We start from the raw sequence: 19,422 nt of genomic DNA on the forward strand, positions 1-19,422 counted from the left end.
TCCTAATTGGCGCGCTCTCAATTGCGTTGGAAAGTAAACATCCAGGGCTTTCCAGCAATATATAATAGTCCAGACTTTGCCCGAGATTTGATGGCCCAAACAGGCCTTCCAAGTCAGCTTCAGAATTCCCGGCGTTAAACGCCGGAACTGGCACAAAAGTGGGAGTTAAACGCCCAAACTGGCACAAAAGCTGGCGTTTAACTCCAAGAAAAGTCTCGACGCATGAAAGCTTCAATGCTCAGCCCAAGCACACCCCAAGTGGGCTCGGAAGTGGATTTTTACGTCATTTACTCATTTTTGTAGACCCTAAGCTACTAGTTCTCTATAAATAGGACCTTTTGCTATTGTATTTTCATCTTTGGACGCCTAGTTCTTAGATCATGGGGGCTGGCCTCTCGGCCATGCCTAGACCTTGTTCTTATGTATTTTCAACGGTAGAGTTTCTACACACCATAGATTAAGGTGTGGAGCTCTGCTGTACCTCGAGTATCAATGTAATTACTACTATTTTCCATTCAATTCAGCTTATTCTTGTTCTAAGATATTCATTCGCACTCAAGAACTTGATGAATGTGATGATTATGTGACGCTCATCATCATTCTCACTTATGAACGTGTGCCTGACAACCACTTCCGTTCTACATGCACACAAGGCTTGAGTGGATATATCTTGGATTCCTTAATCAGAATCTTCGTGGTATAAGCTAGAATCCATTGGCGGCCATTCTTGAGAATCCGGAAGGTCTAAACCTTATCTGTGGTATTCTAAGTAGGATTCAGGTATTGAATGACTGTGACGAGCTTCAAACTCGCGATTGTGGGGCGTTAGTGACAGATGCAAAAAAATCACTGGATTCTATTTCGACATGATCGAGAACCGACAGATGAATAGCCGTGCTGTGACAGAGCGCATTGAACATTTTCACTGAGAGGACAGGACTGTAGCCACTGACAACGGTGATGCCCAACATACAGCTTGCCATGAAAAGGAGTAAGAAGGATTTGATGAAGACAGTAGGAAAGCAGAGAGACGGAAGGGACAAAGCATCTCCATACACTTATCTAAAATTCTCACCAATGAATTACATAAGTATCTCTATCTTTATTTTATGTTTTATTTATCTTTTAATCATTAATCCTCCATAACCATTTGAATCTGCCTGATTGAGATTTACAAGATGACCATAGCTTGTTTCATACCAATAATCTCCGTGGGATCGACCCTTACTCGCGTAAGGTTTATTACTTGGACGACCCAGTGCACTTGCTGGTTAGTTGTGCGAAGTTGTGATAAAGAGTTGAGATTGCAATTGAGCGTACCATGTTGATGGCACCATTGATGATCACAATTTCGTGCACCAGTGGTCGATTGTCGGGTTAGGACTATGCTTACAACGCCAACTCTAATTTGTGGAAAATTCCTAACATATGCAATTTGGCCATTGTCACTCTCCTTTTGATATGGACACAGATTCGAGGATGAATCTTTTTGAGAAAAGAGGGAATGATACATGCTAAGAAAGACAACAGGGGCATTCTAAGGTAAAAGGGCAGAATAAAAATTTCACACTTCCAGAGAGTCCCATCACTAGAACACGTGCAAAAGAACTCAAGGAGAGCTTTGGAAACTTGGCAGCACTTATGCATAAGGAGTTTCATCAAGTTCTAGACAAGGAAGAATGGGCATGACCCATTGGGCTAAGTCAGGATAGCAAGAAGTCCAATAATGCTTTTCAAATTCATTGGGAACCATAATTTATCATTAAATTTTGAAAATTTAGGCCTCTGTTTTAGTTTATTTTGCGGTTAGAGTTTGTTAGAAGATTTTTACTATTTACACAACTTTTGATGAATAAAGTTTCCGTTGCTTTTAGCACGTTTTTATTGTATGCTTAAGTGAGGTGAGTGATTTGCTTTACTTGTTGCATGAAGAAAATTGAAGGATCCAACACTAAGGTGATCTACGTGGTGGTTCTGTTTAGTTTTCATCCCTCTGATCTAGGTTGTCAAGGACAGGTTCTTTGAAGGTCAAGTAGGGAGCTCTTTCTGGTGACCTAGGTTACTAAGAACAGGTTTCTTAGAGGTCTAGTAAGAAAAACCCCACTTATCTATCTTTTTATGTTTCCGCTGTGTTCTTTTGGGTATGCCCTTTACTAAATATTCCTATTTATTGTGATAAAACCCTAATCCCCAATCAATTTCTTATCATTTCATCATCATCACATGTTGATCCTAAATATTTAGCCATTATTCATCCTAATGATCCTCTGAATATCATTACTAATGTTCAATCTTCTCATAAAATGCCCTCCTCCACTACTCAGGTTGATTATCACATTGACCAACAAGATCTTATCCCTTCCTCATATCATTCTCCTAATATAGAATCTCTAGATTTACCTCCCCGTCGTCCTCCTAACACTATTCCCATCTCAGGTATTGAAATAGTTTTGCATCCACCAACCCCTACCCTCTACAAATAATCATCTGAGGATAACTATATCTAAATCTGGTTCTAACAAGCCATCTGTTCTTCTTTCATCCTCAACCAGTCTTGATCTTGTTTAAAATTCTCCTAGAATAATTTCTTAGGCTATGCAATCTCCTCATTGGCTTCAAGCCATGCAGGAAGAACATAATGCATTATTAGTCAATAAGACCTAACATTTTGTTCATCTACCACCTAATGCACCTATTATTAGCTGCAAGTGAATGTATACAATCAAACAAGGTCTTGATAATTTTATCTAGAAATATAAGACCAGGCTTGTTGTACAACCCTATCATTCGCCCAACTACAATTCACATTATTCTTTCTATAGCTATTTCTAACGATGGGTGCTTGCGCTAGTTTGACTTCAATAATGTTTCCTTAGTACTGAAAATGTCTTCATGTCTCCCCCACTAGAATTCTATACAAATACTCAAGGCATGGTTTGTAAACTTGATAAGGCCATTTATGGCCTAAAACAAGCTCCAAGAGCTTGGTTTTTAGAACTTAAGTCTACATTATTTGAACTTGACTTCACTAACATTAAGACTAATTGTTGTTTTTTTGTCAAAATTAATTCTTAATCAATCATTTATCCACTCGCTTATATGGATGACATTGTCATCACAAGTAATAATAACATTGAAAGTGAAGATCTTATTGTTACACTAAATTTTTATTTTTCTTTAAAAGACTTGGGTAACTTACATTACTTATTTGGTCTAGAGTTTCATTTTACAGATTCTGGTGATCTTCATATCTCACAAACTAAATACATATGTAACTTATTCAAAAAAGTTCCTATGGATAACTCTAATTCTATCCTTTTTCCGATGCTTCCATCTTTTAAGCTTATAGTCAATGGCACAGATCTCTTTGACAATCCAATATTATATAGGTCTATTGTTGGTGGTCTTCAATATGCTACATTGACTCACCCAGATATTGCTTATGTTGTGAATAGAGTGGCCAATTCATGCATAATCTACTGCAGCATTACTGGACTGCCGTCAAACATATTCTCAGATATCTATTAAGTAAAGTTATTCATGGTTTGCACTTTTCTAAGCTTACTGATTATCGAATTTTTGCATTTACAGATGCCAATTGGGCAGCTAATTTGGATAATAGGAGGTCCACCATGTATATTGCATTTATTTAGGCTCTAATCCCATAGTTTGGAGTAGCAAGAAGCAGCAAACCGTGAGTCGGTTCTCCACAAAAGCTGAATATAAAAGTTTAGCCAAAGCAGCACCAAAAATCATTTGGATTTAGAAATTGTTCGAAGAAATCCATATTCACAGCTCTATCCCACCTACTTTGTTTTTTGATAATTTTGGAGTTGTTTTGTTGTCTCAAAATCCAATTCTTTATAGCAGAAATAAACACTTTGAAGTTGACTTGCATTATGTTAGAAATAGAGTCATGAACGGCTTAACTCACATCATTCACATTCTTTCGCATGTTTAAATTACAGATGTTTTCACTAAACCCCTAGAAAATGCCAATTTTAATTCTTTAATATCTAAACTAAGGGTTCTCCAAGCTCTCCCCTTAGTTTAAGGGAGTGTAGAGAATATAGATAAAAGTGAAGTAACTTAGCAAGGATAAATAGCCTAAAATTGTGCTGGTTATATATATAGAGTTTGAACCTTCACATCAGAGAGCAAATAAAATACACTAGTCAAAATAGAACTCATGAGTCAAAATAGAATTGGAGTTTTTCTGGTTTTTCTAGCTACACAAGCTTTTTCTATTTTACATTACTTCTCTGTAAGAACCCTATTGTTTCATGCTTTTGTTTAGAGTTCTTTAAACCATTTTCATAAAATCTTATAAAATAAAAAGAATTGAGTGTCACTTATAAGTGCCTTTTGGTTTAAACACTGTATTTTAAATACAAACTACCTAATTTACTTTTCTATAGATGAACCCCAAACATAATGATCCTTGCTCTATTGCAAGAGGATAATTAGGGTTATTAATATATCTTCAGAAGAATGTCGTGTCTTAGCTTAAACTTAACACTATTCAAAATCATGGTTTATCATCACTTCGAATAAAAACCAAACTCCGTGTGATTATGGAGGGATTGTAAGATACTTTTATCTTAATCTTGCACCGTCCCACGTAAGAATAGTGATTGACATTCAAAGGAAAGAGGTGAAATACTATGAAAAAGTGCATAGAATAATAACCGTATACTATGGAGGTTGTAACTTTTTAAATGATGAGAATGTGAATGACATTTAGGGATAGACGCTTTTACGATAGAGGAATCTGAAATTCAAGCAAGTAAAATAAAATAAAAAATAAAGAAATAAAAAAGAAAATAGATATTAGGTGGTGCAAAAGGTTATTGGTCATAGGAATGGAAATTAAAACACCGAGAGGGTCGGTGATATTTGTCCCACAAGCAGCCATCAAAGAGCAAGATGACATATATAGAAAAGCTTTGCTCATTATGCATCACCATCTTTATTTCCATTTTTCTAATTTATTTAAAAAAACTAATTTGTATACATAGTTAATATAAACAAAAAATTTACATTATCAATCACTAAAAATTCAAAAACCATCAAATTATGCTAAATAGTTATAACTATAATAATAACCGCTCACCATAATTTAGTTTCTCACTTTTTTTATATTTCTATTTATTAACAAAGAACATGAAAATTATTTTAATGTGATTTATAGCTTTTAATAGGTTTTAATTAACTATGGACAATATAGTGCATAAAAAGTCAAACATATGACTGATGCTCGGAAGCAATTAATATAAAATTATTTTATTTAATTTAATATTCATAATTTTATACATATAAAATCTATAATTATATACTTATTACATATAGCATTATTTATTTATTAAAATAATAATTAATAAATATAAAATAAAATAATTTTAGACTCATTTGAACTAATTTCTATTACTTCCTAAATATTTGTTTATTATATATGGTATTATGAATTATGGAACTACGCTGTGTGATGCATGTTTTCAAAAAGGGTATTAAAAACCCTCCCTCCCATTATGCCATGAATTTTGTGATTTTTTCGTCTATTAATATTATGATTGATGAATGAAGATAGCATTTTAGTATTCCTTGATAATCTCCCCTCTTATCTTGGGTTGACCGTACCCTATTAGTGTAATAGTGCTAGCTCGCTATAGCCTCTTCTTTATCAATTCTATTTCTTATCCTTTGTGATAGTGGATCATATTATAGATAGATAAATCATAAAGTTTCTCTTAAAACGCGTTGATATTCATCTTAATCTTTGACAAAAATCCCACGCGGCGTTAACATTATAGGACCCATTATATTACTTTGTATTTGAATTTTGATTTGATTTGATTACTTATACATAATTTCATTTGACGTGAACCTTAATTATAGCCCACATAAAACAAATTAAATACTAAGCCCCATGTGTACAATAGAATAATTTCAATGAGATGGACCAAATTAGTTTCACATAGTATTGCATATATAAATATAAATATATAAAAACTAAAAGAATGAAAGGGGTCAATGTTTGTGGACAATTGTAATGAGCACTTTAGGAGCGGAAATGGCATTATCTGAGATATCTCTGAGCTCCCACCAAATATTGTTTTTGTGAGAATCATAATAGTCATGGCCATGGCATGTACATTAAAGTTTGTCACAATTGCATTTCCTATGGCATATATATTAAGGGTCCCTTGCAAAAATTGACACTTACAAAACCTTTCAAATACCATGGCCAGCTAGGGTAGACTTTAATTAGAGGGTGGATTATTTCTTGTCACTAGTCTATTTAAATTGACATTTCTCTCTATACCCCTCCATCCACAATGTAATATATAAATTGTAAAATTAACATAATTATAAACTAAGTGGGGAAATTGGTATAATTTCACTGGCTTTTTCTTGCTAATTAAAAGATTATTAAGGACCCATTTAATGATGCTTGATGTTTTAGGTTTCTTTCACTATCATTAATGCCTTATCTATCTATGAACATTTCAAACCCTTTTTTTGGTCTTGAATGTTTTAGATGTTTGCCAGAATTAATTAGTTGACACATTAAGTTGTTGTTATTAGTCTTTTATTGTTATTGTTATAATTCTAATGATGAGTCCAACACTAATTATTATTATTAATATATACAAATTGAGCATAAAGTTATACTAATTATTTAATTTTTTCCAGTGCCAAAAAAGTCACACGCACACAAATGGTCAGTATTGAAGCCAAGGTATAGAAAAATGATCTAGCTAGTTTTGTGATGCCACCAACTTAGACAAATTAACAAAACTTGCCAAATTGATGATCTTATTAGTATATCCAAAATTAATTGATTAAATCAAATTATTATGATGCCAAATTAAGACTAAGAACTTGGTAGAGTGGCCCAAGTTCCCAAAGAGATTGGTATTTGATTGATAGGGGAGGGTCTTATTATATGCATCTTCTTTTCATATAAGCCCCTTCATAATAATGCCAAACCTATTTGCCACCCACTCAGTTACATTATGACAAGTGTTTCCATTGTGTGGACCCTTAAAATTTCTTTTGCCAAAATTCGGAAAGAAAATTATGATAATTAATCAAGTAATTATAGAATAAGACATAAATTAAAACACGTGGGTCCTTTTTTATTTAGTAGAGTTCTTAACAAAAAAAAAAGTAAAATAAAACAAAATAAAAAAGAGGGTAGAATTGGGAATCATTAGCTACTAAATATTCAATGAGTTTATGATAACTTGATTCATGTTTTGATCTGATGTCAAATTGCATAGACATTTGGCACTAATTTACTTTACTTTAGTTTTACCAGAACTATACCCTCTTTGTTCTTTGGTTTTATTCACTAGCCTCATCAATTACACTTATTTGTGTCTATGATAGGTCATATATAGAAAAGGGTCCCTTTTGTTTATATAATAGATTTGGTTAATCTAAATTGTACCTTTCAGTTTTTCTATATGGCCTTGCTTGCTTTCTATCACTTATAAATATATGGCCTATGTGTATTGTCATCAATCTGAAATAGTGCAACCAAAAAAATAAATAATTTAAAAAAAATACTAAAGTGACTAGCATCTTTGAACTTGTGATATAGCAATATGTTTTATGGGAACCTAAAGTTTTGCTTTTCTTTGGCCATATTTGTTTTCACTGTGTCCAAATGCAGGTCCCTTATTATTATTATTGTTGTTGTATTTTTCCTTAGCCGTTTTGCAATTGGAAAAGTGTTGTAATTTAAGAACAAGATCACAATATTCTTCACACAAATGGCTAAGCAATCATTCTCTTTCTTCATTTTTCTGAGAAACGAGAATACAACAAAACCAAAAGGCTTGTGGAAAAGCGAGAAAAACAAAAAATAAAGCTAGCAAAGGTGGATGACGATATTAGGTATCAAGAAAAATTAAATTAAAAGTGGTTTTTGAACCAGCTTTAGTTTACATGAAGTAAATTAAGCATGATTATTTTATTTTAGTATATATAACATATTAATTAAGCTATTTAGTTTCTTAAACACATGTTTTGTAATTCTGTAATGAAACTATTTCAGTTAAAAACTTAAGTTAATAGAAGGAGACATATAAATAATTAAATTTCGACACATTTTTTAGGTAAGAGGTTTTTTTTAAGTTTATGTAAATTTTTTATATAAGTTTTCTTTGACTTTTTATTAATCTTATACTGAAATTATTTGATTTTGGCTAATTTCTTTTGATTAACAAACTTTTTCGAAAAATTATATCTATATAACGGATCGATAGATGAGATAGTTTATTTGTTTAATGATATGATCTATCTTAGTTTCTTAAGCATGTTAATTACGTGATCCTTTGTTACATTCTCTCACATGAGAAAAAGTAAATGTGTCCGGCGACAACTTTATTTGGTAAACTACCTTTTCAATGAGGATACTATGTGAACTCTTGTTAAATTTTTTAGCCTAAGTACGCATTAATTTGTCTTGTTGTTTGTGCTTTCTTTTTTGACACACATGATAGGCTATTCTATTTACCACATAATCCCTTAACACTTTTTTCTTTCAAATAAAAGAAGCTGTTTTAAGATTTGCTTAACGCTCCTTCATCATGCACTTTTAGCTTAATCAATAAGTTGGACTTAACCAAAAAAGAGGACAAGAAGGTCCAAAAAGAAGACTGAAAAAGAAGGAGTGTTTTACCCTACATATAAAGTTTGATCTTTAGACAACACATCAACAAGATAATAGAAATAAAATAAAATGAAAACAAAAAAGAGAGATAGCCATCAGAGAGTACAAACGTTTAAACTACTTTTTATATATGATTTACCAAAAAAAAAAAACCCTTTATAAATTAAATTATATATGCATATTCACCTCAGTGACGATTTAATTGATTCTCTATGACTACCCAAACTCCCAAAGTACTATTATTATAAAGTATATGAACTACCTTGTTATGTCACATGGTTCCTTTTCTATATTAACAGTGTTCTACCTAGTTGAACAAAAATGGAGGATACGGAAAATGAAATACGTTATCTGTAATCACATTTTGTACATTGAATTAATAAACACTTTTTTTTTAATTATTAGATGGAACATAAAATTTTTTATTTTAATTTTATATCTTATTTAATAATAAAGAATTATTAGTCAATAAGTAAAGTGAGGAACTAATGATATAAAATAAAATAAAAACATTTCTTTATAAGGAAAGGCCTAATGCATAGTCTTAAAAGTGTCTAACCTAATTATATTGCTTGGTCAAACTATATTCAAAGCATAACCATTTAAACCAATTTTGAAATAATGTGAACATTTAAGGCTTGTCTTATTTAAAAATGTTAAAAGGAAATGTGAAGGTGAATTATATAGGTAATGGACATGGCATGAGGCATAAGAGCAAAACGAAACTTGGCATAGCATGTAAGAAACGTCCCTACTAAAACAACCCTTTTTCTTTATTTCGATTTTGTGATGCAATAAGATAAAAATATAGTTTGATTGATCCCATATGAAAGAGAAAGAGGGAACAAAGGTCCCACGTGTGGAACAGAATTTGAAGCCTCATGCCAATTATATTTTATCTATTTTTAGCTTTATGTAGATGTTGGGGTTCGTCTACTTGGGATTCCTGCGTCCTTGTGGGAACCATATATATTATTTTTGCTTTCTATATTTATTATTAGAGTCACCTTTTCAAGTTACTGTGTTGTGGTATTATTTTCACTTCATCACTAACTCAACACTTTTTCTCCCTATCTTTTCTACTTAGCACGCTCTCTTGCATTGTGCTAAAGAAAAAGTTTTAGGAATCCTATGCCCCCCTTAATTAGCTTCTCTCAATGCAATATCCCCTTATATTCCCATAGTTTGGTCCTTTTTGATGTGTCCCCTTTTTTATGATAATAATAATAATTTTCCTCATCTTAATTAATATCGCTCTCATGTGTGTATATGTGTTTTAGTATATTAAAAATATAATTATTTTGCCTCCTCTTGTCAATTTAAGTCTTTTGGAAAAGTAATTTTATCATACAATATCAAAATTTTCATAGTAAAAAAATCTAAAATTTGACCATTGTTATATAAAAAAAAAGTATAAAATAAATAAAAAAATAAAAAAACCTATACAAAAAAATTTACATAAATTAAAAAAAAATTCTTACATGAAGAAACGTACTTAACTTTTGAAAGAAATAATTTTATAATATGTTATGGCCAATGAATTTAAACGTTAAAATTATGGTAAAACTAACTAAATATACACGTACATACTCATATTTAATAAGAAAAATTTACATAATTTTCATTGAACTATAGAAGCAAAATATATATAAATTCATGTATTCTTAAATAAATTCTTATAATTAGGTCCGATCCGTTCATAAAACCCCAACTTACAAGGATCAAACGGTTTTAAGCAACAAAAGTTGCATCATAGCATAAATTTATGATTTTTAACTTAGTAACATACATATGGGTTCCATTCAACAATTATTACGTAACTGAGTTGTGTGTAGCAAAAACCATTATTTGCAATGATAGGTTGCATCTAGTTACTGTTCCTTTCTACTTAAAGTGAGGCTGGGGGGTTCATATTACTCATATATGTAGCAGATGTTAATCAATACTCCTCTATCATACCCATAATAATATTGCCTTTTGGAATTGAAAAGATTTCACGGTTCACTCATTATTTCATATATGCTTTTCAATTCAAACCAATCTTTCTTTATTATGAACAGATTTTCCAAATTTATAGCGCCTTAAAAAGTTTCTTTGTGAAGATATTATTGAATGACAACAACAAAGACACGTTATATATGTTACTACTGATGTGTTTGAATTCAAAAATAAAGATAATGACTATATTCAATAAAAAAAACACTAATTGAACAGTGTTTCCAAATTCCTAGAGCCTTGAAAATTTCTTTGTGATGATATTGTTGAATGACAACAACTTAGGGTACCTTATTTGTTATTGATGTGTTTGAATTCAAAAATAAAGATCATGGCTATACTTAATTGATTTCATTGAAATTTGCAGGCCTAGATAGCTACACAGTGGTATAATAATAATAATAACAATAATAATATGTTAATTAGGGAATCCAATAATAATTCAAGAAAGTATGTTTTTGTGATGTCTCTATAGAAAGTGACATTTCTCCACTTCCTCAAATTCCCGCCACCATGATAAGTATTATTATTTAGTATACATGCAACGCAATAATAATAACCTATTTCTTAGTGTCCACGTACATAATAGCCACCTTAATTATTAATTACTATTTGATTAATAAACCAACAATGGTGGAAATTAAATAAGTAATCTTGGATAAACTATATGAAATGATCAGGATATTGAAGATGTGAGATACATCATATTAAAGTACTGTTACATTTGTTAAATAATATATGCAAAAATAATAATTAAAGTGAAAATATCAGAGTAGTTGGGGCCTAATAGCAGAACTTGCAATTAAAGTGAAAATATATATATATAAAAAAAGAAACTGAAGGATGGAAAACATTCTGTCATATTCCTAAATGGGTCTATGGTCTTTAGCATATTTCAATAAAGATAGAACTTAAAATAGAACACAGCTCATGCACCTGCTTGCTTGTTCTGCCAATTCTCTGATTCACCCATCACTTGACATCATCACTACCCTTAGGCCACAACTGCCTCATATAGTTTTCATTTTGTCTCAAGGTATAATTAAAATTAATCTTATTATATATTTTTAATATTGTATAAAGACTGACATAGATAATAACTAATAAGAATACTTATTTGAGTTTTTTGACATTGTGAAATTTCTTTAATTTGAGTAAACTATTTACTGAATTTAGGAATAATATATCCTAATTTTGATAGGTTGATCGATTTCAGATCTAGTAATTTTTTTTTTTGTTAAAATTAAAGAAATGATTTCCCTTGGAAAATATGGTCAAAAGTCTAAATGAAGTATGAAGGCCAGTGTGACAGTTTGAGTTTCCTTTAAGAGGTTGGTCCATTTTGCTAGTAATAAGGTATATGCTTTTCTTTTCTTTTCTTTTGAACTGACAGAGTGTATCAGGATGATAGGCATTAATGAGAGAAATATGGGAATGACCATAGTGTGGGACTTGCCTCTTTTAATTTATTTCCTCACTCCAATTCACATTTTGATCAAGGAGACTTATTATATATAGATTTGGACGATGGATGATTATATATATCAACCAGTTTTTGTATAAAATAGAAATATCATCTCTCTTTAGCACTATATATATGACCAGGTTAATCATCATCACTGCTTTCGTGTGATAGATGAGGGACCAATATAGTTAGCTACTAGGAGAAACAAGAAGCATTGAATTATATTAATTCTATTGGTGAAAGTGATTATTAGTAATAAGATATTGTGTTTGCATTAGAAGTTTCCTCAGTACTATACAATTTTTTATTTTATCAATGTAAGATTTATTTTTAGGGTATTTTGCTTGAAAAAAATAGAGTAAACATTTTTATAAATTAGTTTATGTATAAAATTATACATGTAGATAATTAAAATATTTTTTTTAAAAAGATCCATCTTTATTATTTTAAAATTATACAAAGTTTCATAAAATTTTTATCTAAATACAATGCTACATGAACATGTGAAATTAGCCAGATCGATCAACTATTTTTATAGAAATACAAATTATCCTATAGTCATATTTATAATCAAATTTCGTAAATAATATATTCAAACTAGACTTACACATTTACAATCAAAATATGATTGAATAAGTTAAAAAAATATATCGGTAATGGATTTTTTGTATTTCTAAAAAAATTAATTACTGTTGTGTGGAAATATTTGAATATTTTTATATATATCAAAAGTTTATTTTTTTTAAAAAAAATGGGCAATTTTTATAATTAATTATTATGCTAAAAAAATAATATAAAATATACATCAATATCTAGAAACTTATTATGATTGATTTTTTATATCCATAGAACATTTTTACAATTTAAAATGGCTTGATGAATTGAAGATTGTGTTCGATAAGAGAGGCAAAAGAGGTGAAAAAATATGTACAAAATTTAAATTAGGTTTAATTACTCTATAAGTCTCTATAATTTCACTGAATTTTTAATTAAATTTCTATATTTTTTTTTCAATTAGGTTCTTATACGTTAATTTTTTTCAATTAAGTCCATACCGTGAGAATATCGTTTAAGATAATAGAATATTCTGTTTAAAAAATGAATATTCTCTTGTTTGGATTAAATATGCTAATTAGACATGTCTCTATTTTTTTAAAATACCCAAAATACCCTTGACATTTTGTCCCAAAAGAAAAAGAAAACCCTAACCAGCTCCTAATTTACTCTCTGAGAATAGTGTGAAATGTATTTCTCCTCCATCGATCCTGTCCGCCACTCGGCGTGACTCGCCTCACCTCGCTGTCGAAGCCCTGTCTGCCATTCGGCATGCGTTTCTTCTTGTTGTGTTAAAATTTGAAAAAAGAAAAAATTGGTGATTGGAGATGATGGGTTCAGGTACTAATTTGTCACGGTCATTGGGTTTGGGATGAGTACCACTTTTATTATGTTTATGTGCACAAGAATCAATTGTAGGAGGATAAGAAGGAGTGTTGAATCTCGCATGATGTATGAGATTGAATTTAGGATTGATATAGAACAGGTAAAAATTTTACCTCTTTAAATCCTCCTCCTTTTTTCTGAGCTAATTTATTAAACTTTTTTCTGAGTTGTGATTTGTGAACATGAATTTGAGTTTTTAATATTCTGTTCAATTTTTGTGAAAATTAGTTTTATGCTATGTATTATTTAGTCATGGTTCTTAAATTGTTGTTCTGGTCCAATCCTCTTTAAGGCATATAAGGAATGAAGACAGCTATAATTTTGGTTCTTTTGTAAGCTTCTATATCAAATGATGCAAATACCGCATCTTTTTCCTAGAATAAATCTGTGACTTAGCTATAAATTTCAATCAAATATAGAATTGGTATATAGGTATTGAACAATGTATATCCTGCCTTTTCATTTGATTCTTTTGTAAGATGAGTATGTGGTTGAGAAGTATTTCATATATCATAATTTGCATATATTATATAATTCAAGTTGATGATATTATTCTTTGCCTAATTAGTAGTTTAGTTTATATCGAAGTTGTGGTTTTGTTTATTTTACTTGTTTATCTGTTGGTGATTTAAATTTTAATTTTTTATTGTTTATGATAGCCAGAACATCATGCTAATGACCCTGAACCCAAGCTTATTATGTTTGATGCAATCCCCATTTTAAAGTTCAACCAAGAGGCTTTCAGTGCTATTTTGATACAATCCCCCTATTATGCTTGATGCAATCCCCATGTTTGGAGGTACCCCATTTTTTGAATTAATTTCTGAAATTTTTTTATATAATGATTTAGGATTTACAATATAAATATTTATATACAGAAATTTTGTTAATTGGTGAATTGATATATGAATTAGTTTGTTGTGAACATCGTTAGTTGTGTGCATCTAGATCATTTTGTATATACAAGCTGAAACTAAATTATTGCAGATTGAATGGACCAGGGGTTTTGTACAGAAATTTTGTTCCTAGAAAAGATTTTCTCAAACGTGGAGACTTGCAAAGTGCAAAGTTTTATGTTCATGTGAAGCCAGCACTTGGTAGAACTTTCACAGACATTACAATGTAGATTTTCTGTCTATTCAATGGACCAGCTACTATTAAAATTGGAACGAAAAACATACCTTCTGAGAATTGACCTTTAATTAAGGTTTGGTTCTATTTATTTGATATTATTTGTTGTTGTTGATTTGCATTTTCATTAAAAATCTTAGTGTGTTTTCTGATGTTACAATTTATCATATCTTGTAGGAAAATATTTTGTTGTGGCAAAGACGGTGTGAGGATGCATTGTATTCCCTGCTCACTTTTGGTGCTCGACGGCCTTTGTGTCACTTGGCATCAGTTGCAATGGCAAAGATCATATCCAAAGGAGATGGAATATCTGTTTATGCTAGAGTAAGCAGCCTTTAGAAATTTCTTTCTGATGGTTCTGTTACCATAAGAAAAATTCATTTCTTCAATATACTTGCTTTTGAGTTTTTGTCATCTAAATTGGTTCTCTTGTTTGAAGAATTATATAGAACTCAGTTTTTGTAAGCGATTTTAGTTATTATTCTATCAATTATTTTTGTTACCATATGTCATATGCAAGTTCTTTTATTATGTTGGTCATAATAAATACTTGAGTGATGAAAATTGAATTTTATATTATACTTATTACTATTATTTTTGTTTCATTTTATCTATTATTATTTTTTTGTATATTCTTAAGATAAGGTATTTTGAAAGTTAAAAAAATAAAGAGAAGGTATTTTTGGTACAATTTGTATATAAATAAGAAAAAAATGATAGTGATAAAATAAAAGAGATTATAGGAATATTTTTTATATTCTAGAATCATTAAATAGGAATTATAGGAATATCTTTTATTGAATATTTATAATTTCTTTGAATTTTTAATTAGATCCTTATACTTTTTTTCTTTTCAATTAGGTCCCTAGGGGTATACAAGTAATTTCACAATTCACTAATATTTTTTCAACGTTTAATGTTAATAAGGACTAAATTGAAAAAAAAATGTATATAAACCTAATTGAAAAGAAAAAAAATATAGGAACTTAATTGAAAATTCGGTAAAACTATTGGGATCTGCTGAGTAATTAAATCTTTAAATTATTGATAATTTGATATAAATGTTTAACACTTGTTCACTTCCTTACATACATAGAATCTCATCTTAGAGAGAATTCTAATTTAATAATAATAATAAAAACTGCAACAAAATTAAAGGCAAATAGTAGCACCCTGTTGAGATTCTGGTATAAGGTAACGATAGAATATAATTGGAATTAAGGGGAAAGATATATATATATATCAAAAAGCAATGAAAGCAAAAGAATTGAGAGAGATGCGTACATGAGGTTGTATATGTATTGTTACGTGATAATGATTTTTTTGTACTCCTTACTAAAAGAAGGACTATAACTAAGTAGCACATTAATAATAAACTATTTAATTTTGACTTATTTGATTACTCCTCAGTCCTAACACCTGCAAATTCATAACTAAATAGATCAACTGAAAGAGGATTAGTAAATATATTTGCAATTGATACTCAGATGATGGAACATAAACAACATGCAAATGTTTCTAATTAACTTTTTCTTGGACAATATAAAGGGTTAATATCAAGGTGCTTTGTCTAATTATGCAGTACAAGATTAGCTGAAATAAGAACAATACTGAGGTTGTCACGATATATGGTTAGTGAATAGGGGATAAGGATTTGAAATTCTTGAAAAGGCTGCAGAGTCCAAATAATCTCTACCTCAATAGAAGCGATGAGATAGCAAAACTCAGTTTCGGTGCAACTATAGCTAACAATCGATTTCTTGCAGCTAGATCATGAAATGAAGTTGTTATCCATGTAAATGCAAAGGCTAAAATAAGATCAACGGTCGTCCGGATCGGATCATAACTCAATTTAAATTCACAAAGGTAAGAAGGCGAAAATCTAAAGAAGGTGAAAAAATAAAACTAAAACAACACTACAAAAAAATCATCGGATATTGTCAGATTTATCAGTGAATTTTTTTAGTTAATTCGCCAGTAATTTGTTTGTCGTCGAATTTAATGACAGAATAAATCCGACGATATAAATTTCGCTGGTAATTATTTATCGACAAATTTTTTCGTCTGTCGCTAATTACTGATAGATTTAATGGCAAATATACCGTTAATTGACAAAATTTTAGAACTTATTACTGTTGAATTTGTCGAAGGAGTTAGAAGAGCAAACGCTTCCTTGACTTGATTTTGTTCTAGCGCTTGGAACTCCAACTCCTAAGGCTCCTGGAAGGTCTTGAACTTTGTGGCATTTGGGACACCCTTTGAGGCGTTTTGAGCACTACTACCTCAAGGCGTGTGAAACGCCATTCTTCTTGCTCCCTGGAAGGTGCATGCATTCTTGTTACTTTATGGCGTGTGGAACACTTCATTGAGGAAGGTATCGAAGGCGTTTAGAAGACAAACGCCCCTTCATCTTGGCGTGCCAAACTCCCACTCTTGAAGGCTCCTGAGAGGTGCTCGTGCATGGCATTTTGGACGCCAATGAAGGCATGTAGAATGCCCACTCAATGACCTTCTTGGAAGCTCTCCACTTCAGCGTTTTGAACGCTAGATAGGGCGTGTGAAACTCTTGCTTAAAGGTTTTTTTGTAACACACTACACACAGCGTTTTATACTTAAGTCACAAAATAGAAGTGGTTCGGTATTACGACCTCTAAAATAAAATGTATATACATAGTAATAGTTGAAAGGAATTTCATAGTCGAGAAGCGTTGAAGGAAAATTTAAACAAAAATCGCAAAACAAAAAGCATAACGCTCACATAAACAGAAACTTACATACGAAGAAAAGTAACGACACAAAAATATAATAAGAGCAGAGGGTCAAAAGATACATATCATCAAACTCTTGACCTGCGAAGCTAAGGCCGGTGATGAATCCATATTTCATGATATTTATTTGCTTTATTTGGGTGGATTTCATCAACTTTTCTTGCACTTATCTATTGAAGCATAGTTTTATGATTTCTTCCTAAATTGTGTTTGAAAGTGAAAACATGCTTTTTAGACCTTTTAATTGCTAAATTTTATTCACTTTAATCCCATTCTATTTCTTGATGTATTTGTTAAGTGATTTCAGGTTTTCAAGGAAAGTATGAGTTGATGAAGTGAGAAAAAGAGCTTGTAAAAGAGAAGAAACCATGAAAAAATGAAATTTAGAAGATTTAGCAGCCGTGCGTACGCACAGTGATGCGTGCGTACGCTCAGGCGTGAGCTCATGCGACGCGTACGGGTGACCCACGCATACGCGTGAGGATGAATTTTGCCAGGTGACGCGTACGTGTGACCCACGCGTACACGCGACCCTTGTCACGTGAGCTCATTAATTGCAAATCGCTGGGGGCGAATTCTGGACATCCATAACCCAGTCCAACTACATAAAAATTTTTTAAAATTTTTAAGTCTTACACACTACATAAAAAATTTTAATTTTTGAAATAAAATAAAATTATTTTAAAAAAAATATATACACAATTTTTTTTACTCTTAAAGTGTTTAACATTTTGAAAAAAAATTGTTATAAAATATACTTATATTTTGGGACAAATAATTAAGTTGTTACAAACAATATTGAATTTTGTGACAAATTAATTTTTTGTTACAAAACAATTGGAGTTTTTGCAACAAAAAGTTGTTTTGTTAAAAAATAATTGGAGTTTTTGATACAAAAAAATATTTTGTTACAAAATATTTTGAATTTTTGCAACTTGTTTTTCTTGTTACAAAATATTACAATTTTTGTAATAAAGCACCATCTCGTTACAAAAACTAACATAATTTGTAACAAAATAAAACAGGTTGTTACAAAATATTATCCTTTTGTAACAATCACTAATTATTATTACAAAATACCATTTTTTTGTAATAATTTTAAATTTGATACAAATTTTTGTTACAAATGTTCCATTTTCACAACTAGAAAATGGATTAATAAAGACAGATTTACAGACAGATTTACTCTTTATTACAGACGGATTTTTGGTTACCGACGAAATTACCGACGGATTTCGTCCCTCTGTAAAAGTCTCATCGAAAATTATTTACCGACGGATTTCGTCCTTCTGTAAAAGCTTCGTCGGAAATTATTTACCGACAGATTTTTTTCCGTCAGAAAATTACCGACGGATTTTTACCAGTTACCGACGGATTTTTCCTCTGCAAATTCTCCATCCATTTCCCTAAGGCGACGAACTTTCCGACAAATTTTTCGTCGGTAATTACAAACGGATTTTCCGACGGATTTTTCATCTGTAATTATAGATGATTTTTCGACGGATTTTTCGTCTGTAATTAAAACCTTAGAAAACCATCCCAAAATCTAAATACAGACAGAAAATCCGTCTGTAAATCCGTCAGTAAAATAAAATAATTTTTTAAAATTTTTTCATTACAAAATAAACTTGTTTTTCAATATTAAAAACATAAAATAAAATAAAATAAAATAAAAATATGAAACATTTTTTATATAACCAAATATGCCATCATAAGGAATCAAAGTCTTATTATATAAATAACAATAGTATTAGAAACACAATCATATGATGCTGATCTAAATATCCAGCAGACATTATAGAATAGGTTATATATACAATGTTTACATATCCACTGACATCCTTCGCAACCTTTATGAGCTCCTCTTGAGCCTTGTACAACGCCCAAGCCACAAAAAGATGACCCGCATCTTTTCCTGAGTCTGAGTATCCTATCATAACTTC

At 30.7% G+C, this 19,422-nt stretch overlaps 1 long non-coding RNA gene across 3 annotated transcripts; it reads left to right on the forward strand.

Moving 5' to 3' along the window:
• Positions 1 to 13,337: 13,337 nt before the first annotated feature.
• LOC127747792 (uncharacterized) lies at positions 13,338 to 15,191 on the forward strand. 3 transcript variants are annotated; one of them, XR_008009731.1, is made up of 4 exons: positions 13,338 to 13,680; positions 14,240 to 14,379; positions 14,568 to 14,787; positions 14,889 to 15,191. It is a non-coding gene; the product is annotated as an uncharacterized LOC127747792 (long non-coding RNA). The 3 variants fall into 3 exon arrangements; XR_008009733.1 differs by having other exon boundaries at positions 14,582 to 14,787; XR_008009732.1 differs by lacking the exon at positions 14,240 to 14,379.
• Positions 15,192 to 19,422: the final 4,231 nt, after the last annotated feature.

This window comes from Arachis duranensis, chromosome 5 (assembly GCF_000817695.3).
Source record: "Arachis duranensis cultivar V14167 chromosome 5, aradu.V14167.gnm2.J7QH, whole genome shotgun sequence".
In the NCBI taxonomy this organism is placed as follows: domain Eukaryota; kingdom Viridiplantae; phylum Streptophyta; class Magnoliopsida; order Fabales; family Fabaceae; genus Arachis; species Arachis duranensis.